The sequence below is a fragment of the Hyla sarda genome, chromosome 5 (assembly GCF_029499605.1).
Source record: "Hyla sarda isolate aHylSar1 chromosome 5, aHylSar1.hap1, whole genome shotgun sequence".
Taxonomy (NCBI): Eukaryota; Metazoa; Chordata; class Amphibia; order Anura; family Hylidae; genus Hyla; species Hyla sarda.
The window spans coordinates 62,738,289-62,750,987 of record NC_079193.1 but is presented as its reverse complement, the minus strand read 5'-3'; positions in this window follow the sequence as shown (position 1 = coordinate 62,750,987).

The window sequence follows — 12,699 nt, the reverse complement described above, 5'->3', positions numbered from 1 at the left end:
GTTCAACATCCCAGTGACCAGTCTCGCCAGACCCCTCTACATCAATTGTGTAAACAATGAAAGATTGGACTGTACCATACGTTTCCGCACGGAGCCCCTTCTAATGTGCATCGGATCTCACCACGAGAGGATTGAACTTTTGGTCCTCCCCAATTGCACTTCTGAAATTCTCCTTGGACTTCCCTGGCTTCAACTTCATTCCCCAACCCTGGATTGGTCCACTGGGGAGATCAAGAGTTGGGGGCCCTCTTGTTCCAAGGACTGCCTAAAACCGGTTCCCAGTAACCCTTGCCGTGACTCTGTGGTTCCTCCTGTGACCGGTCTCCCTAAGGCCTATATGGACTTTGCGGATGTTTTTTGCAAAAAACAAGCTGAGACTCTACCTCCTCACAGGCCTTATGATTGTCCTATCGACCTCCTCCCGGGCACTACTCCACCCCGGGGCAGAATTTATCCTCTATCCGCCCCAGAGACTCTTGCCATGTCTGAATACGTCCAGGAAAATTTAAAAAAAGGGCTTTATCCGTAAATCCTCCTCTCCTGCCGGAGCCGGATTTTTCTTTGTGTCCAAAAAAGATGGCTCCCTACGTCCTTGCATTGACTACCGCGGTCTTAATAAAATCACGGTTAAGAACCGCTACCCCCTACCCCTCATCTCTGAACTCTTTGATCGCCTCCAAGGTGCCCACATCTTTACCAAACTGGACTTAAGAGGTGCTTATAATCTCATCCGCATCAGAGAGGGGGATGAGTGGAAAACGGCATTTAACACCAGAGATGGACACTTTGAGTATCTGGTCATGCCCTTTGGCCTGTGCAACGCCCCTGCCGTCTTCCAAGACTTTGTTAATGAAATTTTTCGTGATCTTTTATACTCCTGTGTTGTTGTATATCTGGATGATATCCTGATTTTTTCTGCCAATCTAGAAGAACACCGCCAGCATGTCCGTATGGTTCTTCAGAGACTTCGTGACAATCAACTCTATGCCAAAATAGAGAAATGTCTGTTTGAATGCCAATCTCTTCCTTTCCTAGGATACTTGGTCTCTGGCCAGGGACTACAAATGGATCCAGACAAACTCTCTGCCGTCTTAGATTGGCCACGCCCCTCCGGACTCCGTGCTATTCAACGCTTTTTGGGGTTCGCCAATTATTACAGGCAATTTATTCCACATTTGTCACGATGCCGGCTGGCAGGTAGTGGACCCTCTGTGCCAGAGAGGGATTGGCGTGGACCGTGCTAGTGGACCGGTTCTAAGCCACTACTGGTTTTCACCAGAGCCCGCCGCAAAGCGGGATGGTCTTGCTGCGGCGGTAGTGACCAGGTCGTATCCACTAGCAACGGCTCACCTCTCTGGCTGCTGAAGATAGGCGCGGTACAAGGGAGTAGGCAGAAGCAAGGTCGGACGTAGCAGAAGGTCGGGGCAGGCAGCAAGGATCGTAGTCAGGGGCAACGGCAGAAGGTCTGGAAACACAGGCAAGGAACACACAAGGAACGCTTTCACTGGCACTAAGGCAACAAGATCCGGCAAGGGAGTGCAAGGGAAGTGAGGTAATATAGGGAAGTGCACAGGTGAAAACCCTAATTGGAACCACTGCGCCAATCAGCGGCGCAGTGGCCCCTTAAATCGCAGAGACCCGGCGCGCGCGCGCCCTAGGGAGCGGGGCCGCGCGCGCCGGGACAGAACAGACGGGGAGCGAGTCAGGTAGGGGAGCCGGGGTGCGCATCGCGAGCGGGCGCTACCCGCATCGCGAATCGCATCCCGGCTGGCAGCGGGATCGCAGCGCCCCGGGTCAGAGGACGTGACCGGAGCGCTGCAGCGGAGGGAGTGAAGCGAGCGCTCCGGGGAGGAGCGGGGACCCGGAGCGCTCGGCGTAACAGTACCCCCCCCCCTTGGGTCTCCCCCTCTTCTTGGAGCCTGAGAACCTGAGGAGCAGACTTTTGTCAAGGATGTTGTCCTCAGGTTCCCAGGATCTCTCTTCAGGACCACAACCCTCCCAGTCTACTAAAAAAAAATTTTTCCCTCTGACCTTTTTGGCAGCCAAAATTTCCTTGACCGAGAAGACGTCCGAGGAGCCGGAAACAGGAGTGGGAGGAACAGATTTGGGAGAAAAACGGTTGAGGATGAGTGGTTTGAGAAGAGAGACGTGAAAGGCATTAGGGATACGAAGAGAAGGGGGAAGAAGAAGTTTATAAGAGACAGGATTAATTTGACACAAAATTTTGAAAGGACCAAGATAGCGTGGTCCCAACTTGTAGCTAGGGACACGGAAGCGGACATATTTAGCGGAGAGCCATACCTTGTCTCCAGGGGAAAAAACGGGGGGAGCTCTTCTTTTCTTATCCGCGAACCTCTTCATGCGTGAAGAAGCCTGTAAGAGAGAATTTTGGGTCTCTCTCCATATAATGGAAAGGTCACGAGAAATTTCATCCACAGCGGGCAGACCAGAGGGCAAGGGGGTAGGGAGGGGGGGAAGAGGGTGACGGCCGTACACCACGAAAAATGGGGATTTGGAGGAAGATTCAGAGACCCTGAAGTTATACGAGAATTCGGCCCATGGAAGGAGATCTGCCCAGTCATCCTGGCGGGAGGAAACAAAATGTCGCAAATAATCACCCAGGATCTGGTTAATTCTTTCTACTTGTCCATTGGACTGGGGATGATATGCAGAGGAAAAATTTAATTTAATCTTGAGTTGTTTACAGAGAGCCCTCCAGAATTTAGACACGAATTGGACCCCTCTATCCGAGACAATCTGCGTAGGCAACCCGTGAAGACGAAAAATGTGTACAAAAAATTGTTTAGCCAACTGAGGCGCAGAAGGAAGACCAGGAAGAGGGATGAAATGTGCCATTTTGGAGAATCGATCAACGACCACCCAAATAACGGTGTTGCCACGGGAAGGGGGTAAATCAGTAATAAAATCCATACCAATCAGAGACCAAGGCTGTTCGGGGACAGGCAGAGGATGAAGAAAACCAGCGGGCTTCTGGCGAGGAGTCTTATCCCGGGCACAGATAGTGCAGGCTCGCACAAAGTCCCCAACATCCGTCTCCAGAGTCGGCCACCAATAGAAGCGGGAGATGAGTTGCACAGATTTCTTGATGCCCGCATGACCTGCGAGATGGGAGGAGTGACCCCATTTGAGGATTCCGAGGCGTTGGCGTGGAGAAACAAAGGTCTTTCCTGGAGGAGTCTGCCTGATGGAGGCAGGAGAAGTGGAGATCAGGCAGTCAGGTGGAATGATGTGTTGCGGAGGGAGATCAACTTCTGAGGCATCCGAGGAACGAGAGAGAGCATCGGCCCTAATGTTCTTATCGGCAGGACGAAAGTGAATCTCAAAATTAAATCGGGCAAAGAACAGAGACCACCGGGCCTGGCGAGGATTCAGCCGTTGGGCAGACTGGAGGTAGGAGAGGTTCTTGTGGTCGGTGTAGATAATAACAGGAAATCTTGATCCCTCCAGCAGATGCCTCCATTCCTCAAGTGCTAATTTAATGGCTAGAAGCTCTCGATCCCCGATGGAGTAGTTCCTCTCCGCTGGAGAGAAGGTCCTAGAGAAAAAACCACAAGTGACAGCATGCCCGGAAGAATTTTTTTGTAGAAGAACAGCTCCAGCTCCCACTGAGGAGGCATCAACCTCCAATAGGAAGGGTTTGGAAGGGTCAGGTCTGGAGAGCACGGGAGCCGAAGAAAAGGCAGACTTGAGTCGTTTAAAGGAGTCTTCTGCTTGAGGAGGCCAGGACTTGGGATCAGCATTTTTTTTGGTTAAAGCCACGATAGGAGCCACAATGGTAGAAAAATGTGGAATAAATTGCCTGTAATAATTGGCGAACCCCAAAAAGCGTTGGATAGCACGGAGTCCGGAGGGGCGTGGCCAATCTAAGACGGCAGAGAGTTTGTCTGGATCCATCTGTAGTCCCTGGCCAGAGACCAAATATCCTAGAAAAGGAAGAGATTGGCATTCAAACAGACATTTCTCAATTTTGGCATAGAGTTGGTTGTCACGAAGTCTCTGAAGAACCATACGGACATGCTGGCGGTGTTCTTCTAGATTGGCAGAAAAAATTAGGATATCGTCCAGATATACAACAACACAGGAGTATAACAGATCACGAAAAATTTCATTGACAAAGTCTTGGAAGACGGCAGGGGCATTGCACAGTCCAAAGGGCATGACCAGATACTCAAAGTGTCCATCTCTGGTGTTAAATGCCGTTTTCCACTCGTCCCCCTCTCTGATGCGGATGAGGTTATAGGCGCCTCTTAAGTCCAATTTAGTGAAGATGTGGGCACCTTGGAGGCGATCAAAGAGTTCAGAGATGAGGGGTAAGGGGTAGCGGTTCTTAACCGTGATTTTATTAAGACCGCGGTAGTCAATGCAAGGACGTAGGGAGCCATCTTTTTTGGACACAAAGAAAAATCCGGCTCCGGCAGGAGAGGAGGATTTACGGATAAAGCCCTTTTTTAGATTCTCCTGGACGTATTCGGACATGGCAAGAGTCTCTGGGGCAGAGAGAGGATAAATTCTGCCCCGGGGTGGAGTAGTACCCGGGAGGAGGTCGATAGGGCAATCATAAGGCCTGTGAGGAGGTAGAGTCTCAGCTTGTTTTTTGCAGAAAACATCCGCGAAGTCCATATAGGCCTTAGGGAGACCGGTTACTGGAGGAACCACAGAGTTACGGCAAGGGTTACTGGGAACCGGTTTTAGACAGTTCTTGGAACAAGAGGACCCCCAACTCTTGATCTCCCCAGTGGACCAATCCAGGGTTGGGGAATGAAGTTGAAGCCAGGGAAGTCCAAGGAGAATCTCCGAGGTGCAATTGGGGAGGACCAAAAGTTCAATCCTCTCATGATGAGATCCGATGCTCATAAGAAGGGGCTCCGTGCGGAAACGTATGGTACAGTCCAATCTTTCATTATTTACACAATTGATGTAGAGGGGTCTGGCGAGACTGGTCACCGGGATGTTGAACCTGTTGACGAGAGAGGCCAAAATAAAATTTCCTGCAGATCCAGAGTCCAAGAAGGCCACTGTAGAGAAGGAGAAGGCAGAGGCAGACATCCGCACTGGCACAGTAAGACGTGGAGAAGCAGAGTAGACATCAAGGACTGTCTCACCTTTGTGCGGAGTCAGCGTACGTCTTTCCAGGCGGGGAGGACGGATAGGACAATCCCTCAGGAAGTGTTCGGTACTAGCACAGTACAGGCAGAGGTTCTCCATACGGCGTCGTGTCCTCTCTTGAGGTGTCAGGCGAGACCGGTCGACCTGCATAGCCTCCACGGCGGGAGGCACAGGAACAGATTGCAGGGGACCAGAGGAGAGAGGAGCCGAGGAGACGAAACGCCTCGTGCGAACAGAGTCCATATCTTGGCGGAGTTCCTGACGCCTTTCAGAAAAACGCATGTCAATGCGAGTGGCTAGGTGAATAAGTTCATGTAGATTAGCAGGAATTTCTCGTGCGGCCAGAACATCTTTAATGTTGCTGGATAGGCCTTTTTTGAAGGTCGCGCAGAGGGCCTCATTATTCCAGGACAATTCTGAAGCAAGTGTACGGAATTGTACGGCATACTCGCCAACGGAAGAATTACCCTGGACCAGGTTCAACAGGGCAGTCTCAGCAGAAGAGGCTCGGGCAGGTTCCTCAAAGACACTTCGGATTTCCGAGAAGAAGGAGTGTACAGAGGCAGTGACGGGGTCATTGCGGTCCCAGAGCGGTGTGGCCCATGACAGGGCTTTTCCGGACAGAAGACTGACTACGAAAGCCACCTTAGACCTTTCAGTGGGAAACAGGTCCGACATCATCTCCAGATGCAGGGAACATTGGGAAAGAAAGCCACGGCAAAACTTAGAGTCCCCATCAAATTTATCCGGCAAGGATAAGCGTATCCCAGGAGCGGCCACTCGCTGCGGAGGAGGTGCAGGAGCTGGCGGAGGAGATGACTGCTGAAGCTGTGGTAGCAACTGTTGTAGCATAACGGTCAGTTGAGACAGCTGTTGGCCTTGTTGCGCTATCTGTTGTGACTGCTGGGCGACCACCGTGGTGAGGTCAGCGACAACTGGCAGAGGAACTTCAGCGGGATCCATGGCCGGATCTACTGTCACGATGCCGGCTGGCAGGTAGTGGACCCTCTGTGCCAGAGAGGGATTGGCGTGGACCGTGCTAGTGGACCGGTTCTAAGCCACTACTGGTTTTCACCAGAGCCCGCCGCAAAGCGGGATGGTCTTGCTGCGGCGGTAGTGACCAGGTCGTATCCACTAGCAACGGCTCACCTCTCTGGCTGCTGAAGATAGGCGCGGTACAAGGGAGTAGGCAGAAGCAAGGTCGGACGTAGCAGAAGGTCGGGGCAGGCAGCAAGGATCGTAGTCAGGGGCAACGGCAGAAGGTCTGGAAACACAGGCAAGGAACACACAAGGAACGCTTTCACTGGCACTAAGGCAACAAGATCCGGCAAGGGAGTGCAAGGGAAGTGAGGTAATATAGGGAAGTGCACAGGTGAAAACCCTAATTGGAACCACTGCGCCAATCAGCGGCGCAGTGGCCCCTTAAATCGCAGAGACCCGGCGCGCGCGCGCCCTAGGGAGCGGGGCCGCGCGCGCCGGGACAGAACAGACGGGGAGCGAGTCAGGTAGGGGAGCCGGGGTGCGCATCGCGAGCGGGCGCTACCCGCATCGCGAATCGCATCCCGGCTGGCAGCGGGATCGCAGCGCCCCGGGTCAGAGGACGTGACCGGAGCGCTGCAGCGGAGGGAGTGAAGCGAGCGCTCCGGGGAGGAGCGGGGACCCGGAGCGCTCGGCGTAACAACATTTTTCTACCGTTGTGGCTCCTATCGTGGCTTTAACCAAAAAAAATGCCGATCCCAAGTCTTGGCCTCCTCAAGCGGAAGACGCCTTTAAACGGCTCAAGTCTGCCTTTTCTTCGGCTCCCGTGCTCTCCAGACCTGACCCTTCCAAACCCTTCCTATTGGAGGTTGATGCCTCCTCAGTGGGAGCTGGAGCTGTCCTTCTACAAAAAAATTCTTCCGGGCATGCTGTTACTTGTGGTTTTTTTTTCTAGGACCTTCTCTCCGGCGGAGAGGAACTACTCCATCGGGGATCGAGAGCTTCTAGCCATTAAATTAGCACTTGAGGAATGGAGGCATCTGCTGGAGGGATCAAGATTTCCAGTTATTATTTACACCGATCACAAGAACCTCTCCTACCTCCAGTCTGCCCAACGGCTGAATCCTCGCCAGGCCAGGTGGTCTCTGTTCTTTGCCCGATTTAATTTTGAAATTCACTTTCGGCCTGCCGATAAGAACATTAGGGCCGATGCTCTCTCTCGTTCCTCGGATGCTTCTGAAGTTGAACTCTCTCCGCAACACATCATTCCTCCTGACTGCCTGATTTCCACTTCTCCAGCCTCCATCAGGCAAACTCCTCCAGGAAAGACCTTTGTTTCTCCACACCAACGCCTCGGAATCCTCAAATGGGGTCACTCCTCCCATCTCGCAGGTCATGCAGGCATCAAGAAATCTGTGCAACTCATCTCTCGCTTCTATTGGTGGCCGACTCTGGAGACGGATGTTGTGGACTTTGTGCGAGCCTGCACTATCTGTGCCCGGGATAAGACTCCTCGCCAGAAGCCCGCTGGTTTTCTTCATCCTCTGCCTGTCCCCGAACAGCCTTGGTCTCTGATTGGTATGGATTTTATTACTGATTTACCCCCTTCCCGTGGCAACAATGTTATTTGGGTGGTCGTTGATCGATTCTCCAAAATGGCACATTTCATCCCTCTTCCTGGTCTTCCTTCAGCGCCTCAGTTGGCTAAACAATTTTTTGTACACATTTTTCGTCTTCACGGGTTGCCTACGCAGATCGTCTCGGATAGAGGCGTCCAATTCGTGTCTAAATTCTGGAGGGCTCTCTGTAAACAACTCAAGATTAAATTAAATTTTTCTTCTGCATATCATCCTCAATCCAATGGACAAGTAGAAAGAGTTAACCAGGTCTTGGGTGATTATTTACGACATTTTGTTTCCTCCCGCCAGGATGACTGGGCAGATCTTCTTCCATGGGCCGAATTCTCGTATAACTTCAGAGTCTCTGAATCTTCCTCCAAATCCCCATTTTTCGTGGTGTACGGCCGTCACCCTCTTCCCCCCCTCCCTACCCCGTTGCCCTCTGGTCTGCCCGCTGTGGATGAAATTTCTCGTGACCTTTCCATCATATGGAGAGAGACCCAAAATTCTCTCTTACAGGCTTCATCACGCATGAAGAAGTTCGCGGTAAGAAAAGAAGAGCTCCTCCCATTTTTTCCCCTGGAGACAAGGTATGGCTCTCCGCTAAATATGTCCGCTTCCGTGTCCCTAGCTACAAGTTGGGACCACGCTATCTTGGTCCTTTCAAAATTTTGTGCCAGATTAATCCTGTCTCTTACAAACTTCTTCTTCCTCCTTCTCTTCGTATTCCTAATGCCTTTCACGTTTCTCTTCTTAAACCACTTATCATCAACCGTTTCTCTCCCAAATCTGTTCCTCCCACTCCTGTTTCCGGCTCCTCGGACATCTTCTCCGTCAAAGAAATTCTGGCATCCAAAAAGGTCAGAGGGAAAACCTTTTTTTTAGTGGATTGGGAGGGTTGTGGTCCAGAAGAGAGATCCTGGGAACCTGAGGACAATATCCTAGACAAAAGTCTGCTCCTCAGGTTCTCAGGCTCTAAGAAGAGGGGGAGACCCAAGGGGGGGGGTACTGTTACGCCGAGCGCTCCGGGTCCCCGCTCCTCCCCGGAGCGCTCGCTACACTCTCCTCACTGCAGCGCTCCGGTCAGATCCACTGACCCGGGGCGCTGCGATACCGCCTCCAGCCGGGATGCGATTCGCGATGCGGGTAGCGCCCGCTCGCGATGCGCACCCCGGCTCCCGTACCTGACTCGCTCCCCGTCGGTCCTGTCCCGGCGCGCGCGGCCCCGCTCCCTAGGGCGCGCGCGCGCCGGGTCTTTGCGATTTAAAGGGCCACTGCGCCGCTGATTGGCGCAGTGGTTCCAATTAGTCTGATCACCTGTGCACTTCCCTATATCACCTCACTTCCCCTGCACTTCCTTGCCGGATCTTGTTGCCATTGTGCCAGTGAAAGCGTTCCTTGTGTGTTCCTAGCCTGTGTTCCAGACCTCCTGCCGTTGCCCCTGACTACGATCCTTGCTGCCTGCCCCGACCTTCTGCTACGTCCGACCTTGCTTCTGTCTACTCCCTTGTACCGCGCCTATCTTCAGCAGCCAGAGAGGTGAGCCGTTGCTAGTGGATACGACCTGGTCACTACCGCCGCAGCAAGACCATCCCGCTTTGCGGCGGGCTCTGGTGAAAACCAGTAGTGACTTAGAACCGGTCCACTAGCACGGTCCTCGCCATCCCTCTCTGGCACAGAGGATCCACCTCCTGCCAGCCGGCATCGTGACAGATATAGAATTGTGCAAATATTGGGGAACAGTTTTCACCATATGATTTATTTAGTTTTACTATATATAAAAATAAATGAATGAAAAAATTGAAAAATAAATAAATCTGTGCATGGCCATCTGCTGTCCACTTTTTTTTGTTTATCTATGGAGCTGTGTGAGGGTATTTTTTTTTTGTTCCCTTACAAGTAGTTTTTACAAAAAACTATTTTTTGGGATATGATTACTTTTGATTACTTTTTATTCAATATTTTCTGGGATGTGATGTGACCAAAAATCACTCATTTTGGTAATGGGATTTTTTTTTGTATTTAGGCCTTTGACCATGAGCAGAATGCAATCATTTATTAATTTGGACAATTTTGCACACGGCAATACCAAATGTGTAGAGAGGAATTTCAATTTTTATAGTTTTTTTTATTTTACTTTAACCCTTTTTTTCGTCTTCCTAGGGGCCTTTTATATGAATTCAATCAATTGATCTATTTGACCGGCACTCTGTAGGCAGGCTATATCCATTGCCAAGTCATATCAGACACTGAGGTTCATGTCTTGGGCTGCCCTGACAACCCATCGCAGGAGAGCTTATTGGGCCAGTAGATAGCAGGGATGCAAGGCAAAAACTGCTTAAATGCTGCAGTCACTATTGATTGCTGCATTTAAATAGTTGTGTATTGCAATTATGTAAATACACAGGTGTACCTATCTCCACAGTGCTGCAGTGTAAACTCACCCACCTCTTTTTTATTCTGCAAGCTTGTCATCATCATAGTCATCAGCACTTTAGTGCTTAGTGTAACCCTTTACTTGCTGTTCTGATGTTTCTTATCTTTCTACACAAAGCCAGTGCATCAGTAACCCTTTCTCCTTTGCATTCTATTCATAGTACTGTACTGTGTAAACCAATAGCCCAGCACTGTGCCAGCCTATTCAGTCCAGTGCACTTTTACCAGTACTATGTCCTGGAATAACACAGGGGAATATGTGCTGTGCTGTGATTGGCCAGAGAAGTAAGAAAAAGGAAGTACAGGTGTGAGCTCTCATGGCAAACAGCCAAGCTCTAACCCCATTCTCCGATGGAGAGAATGAGAAATAGCTGTGTCCCATGGAGGGTATGCAACACGGCAAAGTCAGACAGTCTAAAGTGCATGGTAGATGAAGTTTAAATAACTTATTAAGAATGCTGAGATAGGAAAGCTTACAGTCTGGTTAATTCAGAGGAGAATTGCAATGTCATCACACTAGATTTAACAGACAGATTGCTGGAAAACCGCATTGATCCTGCTAGGATGTGCATTGCTCCCACATAGTGACTGGGAAGAAATACAAAGAGAGTTTGCCTACTTTCCTATAACAGCATGTCAATGTCTGTCACATAGTCAGGGACCATGCCAAGCAGCTATTAGCTTCTATTTACCTGGTCATTACCACTCCAGCTGATTCACTGTTGACTGTTGTACCACTGCTGTTATAATGCAGGTAATGCTGATAAAGACTTGTCTATGTATAAAACTGCATGTGTTTCTGATAATGCTGATGTTACTTTTATACATCTATGTAGGTATATCATTTTATATATTATTTTAATCTTACTATTTTACATATTACATGTAAATACATGTATATATTTATACATCACCTGTCATTTAAATTATGCATAAATATGAAGCAAGTGAGTGCTAAAATTGGTTAAAGCAGTATACAGATTCATTTCTGTGCAAAACACAAAAATCACGTTCATCTTTTACAGAGGAAATGACCAAACTGGGGGTGTATAAAAATTAATGAGCTGTTGTTGTTATATTTCAAAGGATAGACTGTCAGCCAGTCAGTGGGGGGGACAGGGTAATTGCCAAACTGATCCTTTTTAACTTATACGGTAGTTTAGACTTTGGATTTTAGAGCCAGGAAATGGTGTGTAACATTTACAGTGCACATACTGTAAATATATGTACTCTTTGTAAGTCATGTATACACAAATTCCAAAACCTTATAACCACTAACAGGTGTAGGAAAGAGCATTAATTAATTTGTAACCAAGTTGCTTCCCAAGTATAGAGTTTGTACCAGGATGCACTATGAGAAGAAGACAAATTGGTGAAGGCAATATAGTACACCAGGCCATGCTTTGTTGGAAATCTTTGAGTTTTGGCATTCATGCTGAAGTTATTTAATGTGTACCTGGTCGGGGAGTGAGCAAGACAATCTCATAAACACAGAGCCAGAAGGAAAGGTGCTAATTGTTCACTTCTCCCTGCTTATTCCCTTCCCGCTATAGGACGTCTGCATACGTCCCAGCACCCGACACGTTTGCGTCATGGGACGTATGCATACGTCCTAGCAATCTCCTGCACTGCCGCACAGCAGCTGCCGTGGCTGTGATCACGCCAGTCCCGGCAGCATTAAAGAGTTACTCTGCTATCCAGTGTCCAGAACATTGAGTTCCGAATGTTGTGTGCTGTCTTCCGTGTTCACACCTGCCCCCATGTGAGATCACGCCCCTTCATGTGACATCATGTCCCACCCCCTCAATGCAAGTCTATGGGAGGGGGTGTGATGGCAGTCGCACCCCTTCCCATAGACTTTTATTGAGGGGGCCGGCCATGACGTCACGAGGGGGCGGACGTGAACACAGAAGCTTGCACACAGCATTCAGAACTCAATGTTCCGGACGCTGGGGAGCAGAGTAACCCTTTAACTCCATAGATGCCGTGATCAATCCTGATCAAGCATCTATGATGTTGACAGGGGAGCCCGCAATTCGGTCGTGGGTTGCCGTTGTTTGCTATGGCGGCAGGAGGTCAGATCATGACCTCCAGTATGCCTGCTACAGAAACCTGGGTCATACTGTGCTGCAGTACAAATGTATTGGAGCATAGTATAACCTGTAAAAAGTGTAAAAAATACAATAAAAAGTTCTTCATTAAAAGTATGAAGTGTAAAAAAATAAATAAAAAAATGCCCCTTTCCCAATAATAGCCCTGTATTATCACCAAAAAAGATCAAAAACATAAATCATATACATAATAGGGGTTGCCATGTCTGTATCGAATGTACTGTAAAACTATAATGTAAATTATCACGCTCAGTGATCGCCGTAAAAAAACTAAACAAAAAAAACAACAAAAAAGCACAAATAGCGGAATAAAAAAGATCTAAAGGTAGCACGTATCGCAAAAATTATACCAATAAAATGTACAGCTCATCCCGCAAAAAAAAAAAAAAAGCCCTAACTTTTACAGTTATGGCTATTGGAAAATGTAT